Below are 5,917 nucleotides of genomic sequence, written 5' to 3'. Positions count from 1 at the left end.
GACATTTCTTCTCTTTAAAAATTACACCATAGTTTTATTGATGTATTAACAAGTTAGTAAAAATTATTAAATAAATGATTATACCTTTTCTTTTGTTCACTACATATGTTTGAACCTGTTGGAATACAGTGAATGAGCTGTTACTATAAAAACATTCGAGTATGAATAAAATGTATGAGAATGAGCACATTAATAAGATCCTGTGATTTGCCTGGCAGCCGGAACTCCTTTCACAGCTGCTGTTATATGAGAAATAAAACATTTTATCCATCCATTTATCCCTTAATAGTTATGTTTAACGTTGAACATCTCAGAAACAGGTGTGTTCTTTGTATCTCTTACATTGTAGCAGCTATAAACAGTCCTTCTCCCACCTGTCTCTCCTTTTTATCCCTATCTTGAACTTAATAAAACACAGCTTGCAATAAAAAAATCAAGCAAAAAAACTTGAAAAAGAGCAAAGCGTGAGATTTTGAAAGAAGACAGAAAACTTACGGACTGTTGCACCAAGTTTGGAGACTCTTTCCTTAAATGTTACAAAAAAACTACTAAATAAATTAAATGATTCGTGAAAAAAAGACACTTTTCCTGTTTATTTGTCCCATAGGCAGCTGTGAAGAATGTCCATAAGAACAGGGGTCCCTGACCTTTTTTCCGCCACGGACCGGTTTAATGTCAACAAAATAAAATAATTTAATCGGCATAAAAAATTATATTTTCTAAATATAATAATAAACATGAATCCACTGTGTTGTTTTTTGTTTATTTTGCTCGCTTGGGGGTTTCAATTTAGCGGTAATGTATTATGTGTTAGCGTCCGGAGCAGCCCCTTTAAGAAGGTAGAGGATGGAGGTAAGACATGTGACTGAGGCATCATGACATGCATCAAGAGTGAGTCATAGACAGATGTGGCGGAGAGAATCTCCCAAAATAAAACATCAACGTTCAGAATCAGATAACAAATAAAATAGAAATAATGTAAGTTATGTATTTTTTCTGTGCGGCCGGGGGGATTGGGGTCCACTGCCCTAAAACACTGCAGTAAGAGCTGCTGCTATAGACAATGTAACAACATCTTTTAACCAATCAGATTTCAGAATTCGACATTGCTCTGGTTAAAACACAGTAAAATAGATTTCCTATGGCTGAAGGTATTTTCAACTGTGTGTGTATGTGTGTGTTGTGTAAAGAAGTTGCAAATCAGCCTCAGTTACAGTGTGTATGCGTCCCCCCACTATGACAGGTATAATAAGGTGTTATCTTATAGTTTTCTTTTAATGCCTCATTCTCGCCGCATCGTCTCTGTTTCCATTGCAGCAGGTAAGAAGATATTTTTTCACTCTCCGCCTGTCATACTCAGTTGTTTTCCTTTCACTCTTTTTCTCCGGCGTATTGGAGTCGCTTTTGCATTCTCCATTCAAACCTGTCAACTTTGATGTATTTTTTTTCGCCTCCAATTTGATTGCTGAAGGAGGAAAGAAACGCCGTTTTCTACTGGTCCCTATCAGAAGGAAAATTAGTGTGGCCCCAATGAATGGCTCGCTTCTGTTTTTTTTTTTTTATTATTTCCCCTCGTATTCCTCCCTTTCATATTTCACCCACAGTAGGTTAAGGGTGCGAGCGTAATGTTCCACTCGTGCAGACAGATATTAATATTGATTTTCATGGAAATTACTTTTCGTCGTTGTGCCGTCCAATTTACAGAATATCCAGCGCCGCGAGTTGGTCGTGAAGGATTCTCTTTTCTTGGCCATTGCGATTTTTTTTTTCCTTGTGTAAATTGAGACTTAAATCAAATAGAGCACAGTGGACAAGGGAGCCTTGGATCAATTTGTGTGAAGGATAGAACGTTTCACCATCACTTGCTCATCAAATAACATATTTCCATACCATCAATACGACATCAACATAGGTAAGGCTGTGTGTTATAGAAAAAGAACAGCTACTTATACTATTATGTGGATCTCTATTACACACACACACACACACACACACACACACACACACACACACACAAGAATGAGTTACACTGCATTCATTTATTGCCTCATTCGCCTTATTAATTCAGGCTCATCTCTACATATGACTGTTCTGAAATTAATATGCAGTCAAACAGTTTACTGTAGAGAACAGTGTGAGATGTATTCTCCATGCATCATGCACATGCACACACACACACACACACACACACACACACACACACACACACACACACACACACACACAAGCACACAAGCACACAAGCATAATACTTATTGAGAATAGTGTTAGCCAAAGGAAGCTGTCTCTAAGCTACCTCCGACCCCTGACTTTTTATGCTATCAGTTTGGAAAATAGAATGAACAAACAAAACAAACAAACCCACAAAAATCAAGAAAAACAAACAAGCTGGCAAACAAGCAAACAATAATTGGTCAAGACAAAACAACGGGTAAACAAAGGAGCTTGTAAACATGCAACAAGTGAGCGAACAAACAAACAAAACAAGTAAACAAATAATATAAAAAGTGGGCAGACAAAGAAAAACAAACACACACACACACAAACAAACACAATCAAGCCAGCAAGCAAATAGACAATCAAATAAGCTGGGAAGTGAACAAACAACAAGCAAATAAGCATGCATACAGACAAATGAGCAAAAATTGACAAACAAAAAAATTAAATAAAACTTGTCTTTATGGCAACCAAATGTCTGCATATGGCGATAAATTACTGTTACATTTCATATTTCTGTTCTATTTGTGCTCCAAAAACAGATGACTATAAGTCAAACACCTACACGCATACACACACACACACACACACACACACACACACACACACACACACGTTAACGTGGACATTACCCAGCCAGCCCTTAAAGGAAGCCCTCACTGCCAGATGCCACCTATAATTAGCTAACCCTGTGTGGCTGAGCTGTGATTGTGTTTGACCCAGCTAATAAAGTGAGTTAGGTGTGTGTGTGTTGAGTGTGTGTGTGTGTGGTTGTGTGTGTGTGTGTGTGTGTGTGTGTGTGTGTGTGTGTGTGTGTGTGTGTGTGTGTGTGTGTCCGGTAAACACCGGCTCACCACTGTTTACGTTACTAAACCATACAAGCTGCTTGAACATACGCTCAGGCTATGAATGAAGTCTGTGAACCTTCAGATGGTTTGCTGCATTTCACAAACTCCATAAATCTTCATTGAGATCACACAGTTATTACCACATTATTGAAACAGGCAGATCATCTAGTTCTGGGTTTGGGGTAGGATTTAGGATTTGTCCAGTCTGTCTAAGTTTCTACATAACTGAGTTCCACAGTCCAAGTTGTCCTTGAATTGATGCGTCTTTGGAGAAAAGTTCACAATTGTTTCATGTACGATGGAATGTTCTGTTGGTGGCGATGGTGCAGGAGCTTATAACATTATGTGAGAGATGTTTGGCTGTAAGTAGCTACAGTATGAAAAAACTGAGATTCAGACTTCAGAAAACAAGCAAATATGCAAGCAAACAAGCAAACATACAAGTAAGCAAACAAATATATAATAAAAACAAACACATGTAAGAAGGGCGAGGAAGCAAGCGGAATAAGCAAAGAATAATAATAATTGTTTATTGAATTCTCCATAATTATTCATTTCTGCTGTGTTTGCTGTGTTTTTTTTCCCCCTTACATTGTGAATATAATATGGAAACAGCTATATTTTATTAATGTTGTGCCATAATATTACCTATTATGTGTATAGCTAGATAGATAGATAGATAGATAGATAGATAGATAGATAGATAGATAGATAGATAGATAGATAGATAGATAGATAGATAGATAGATAGATAGATAGATAGATAGATAGATAAATAGATAGATAGAACCCATCCCTGAGTTGGAATTAAATCTAATAGAAAAGAAATGAGAAATGACTTCTAAGTGAGACTTAAATCAGCTGTTGTTGTTTTTGATCCCACAGTACAGTGACATTTTTGTTTACTGTATTTACACACACGATTAGTAAAGAACGATTATGTTTAAAAGCACTAACAAGCGCTCAATCTTAAGCAAGTAAACAAACAAGCACACACGCTAACAAACAAACCATAGGAACTGAATGTTTTTGTTTGAAGCAAACATTTGAAGCAAATAAGCAAACAAACAATTCAACAAACAATAAAAAGACAAGCAAACAAACAAGCAAACACTCAAGCAAAAGTGAAAGCCTACAAGTCAGCAAACAAACAAGCAATGATTACAAACAAACTCTCAAACACAAAATGCAAACATTTAAGTAACCTATAAAGAAGCAGTTAAAAAAGCAAACATAAAAAAAGCGAACATTCAAGTCGGCAAACAAACAAAAACAAGCAAACAAGCAAGTTAGCAAACACATAAATAATAAATACAAGTGCACAAATAAACAAATGAGCGAGGAAGCAAGCAAAGAAACACAAATAAACAAATTAATTCACTCATTGTTAGGTTAATGAATTCTTGGGAATGAGCAGACTCTGCAGCTGATGTCTCAGCATGTATTGTCTCTGTTAAAGACTGCTTTGTATTTCTGCATTATTCAGAACGTAAAATCATGATGACGGTATAATTTTGGTCAGCATTACCGCCTGGAGCATGACACAGACTGCAGTGATGGTATCGTTGTATCTCATAGATGACGGGCAGCTCTGATGATTGGCACAGACCTCCTTCTCTCTATTCCTCCCCTGTGGGAGAGAGGGAGATGGGTTCAACGCAATAGGAAAGCTGGTGTTTTGCTGGAGGAGACCAGGACATAGTTCCACAGCTGCCACCCCTCTTTCCACTCTCTCTCTCTCTCTCTCTCTCTCTCTCTCTCTCTCTCTCTCTCTCTGTCCTTGCTTCATCCCTCTATACCTGCAAGCTACACTATCCCTTCACTCCATAATAAAGACTGACAGTTGCTCTACAGACAGCTCGAGCTCGGTAACGAGTCCTGCATTGTCACTCACTCTTTCTCACCCCCTCTCTTTCCCCCCAGTGCCTGCATTTCACCCTCTGGTTCCACTTCCCTCCTCAGAACTGTAGACATAAAGAAGGAAAATACCCAGGTGGTTTTGGTTTCCAGATGCAAAGGACTGGGGAGGGACCTCAATTGTATGACTTATGAGCATTTAATTGTTTTTATTCATGAGCTGTGTGACTGATATAATGGGAAATGAAACTCTCTAATTGTCCCATGATATGAGTCCTTGTCCCTGCAGGACTGGCCGTGCCATTGTAAAAGTGAAATATTAAAACGAGGTTTCCCAGCAGGTGCTTTTTTAATGGGCTTTCCTTAAGGCAATGGCAGTATATAAAGCTTGATTCAAATATCAAAAAGCAGTTATTTGGGACTAATGTGGACTAAAGGGTTTACAGTACTTACAGCAAAATTATGTATCATGTACAGCAAATATTATAGTGTAAAGATTTAGGGAGCTTGAGCAGTAGTGTTGCATCACAACAAAAAGTAAGCACAGTGTATTATGGGATAGCTATGTTTTTAGGTGTTAGAAAGGCAAAGATTCTCTTTGTGTCAATATTTGTAAATTATCGTTCTTTTTTTGCCCTTTATTTACTGGAACGACAAGTCATCTTTGATGTACGTGTATATGGTAATAATCTCAGATGTGGAAAGTCACAAACTCATGCTCACATTTCGTTTGTGTTTTTAGGTAGTTAACTGTAAAGTCAGTGTTGCAGAGAGTTTTGCATCTTAATGGATCTAAAGCAACTGTTATGGGGGTATATATACAGTTGAACTCATTTACAAGAAATAAAATCTACTTTATTTCCTGCAAATGCTGTGAGCAGTCATGTTGATTTAATGCCACTTGCTGAACTTGGGGGTTGAAGAGACCGTCCTGAGCTAAGTAGTAAATTTAAGTAAACTGCTAGTTACTCCCTTAATTATAACATTGTTTTGGA

Source organism: Silurus meridionalis, chromosome 24 (genome assembly GCF_014805685.1).
Source record: "Silurus meridionalis isolate SWU-2019-XX chromosome 24, ASM1480568v1, whole genome shotgun sequence".
Classification (NCBI taxonomy): Eukaryota; Metazoa; Chordata; class Actinopteri; order Siluriformes; family Siluridae; genus Silurus; species Silurus meridionalis.
This window is presented reverse-complemented; position numbering follows the sequence as displayed.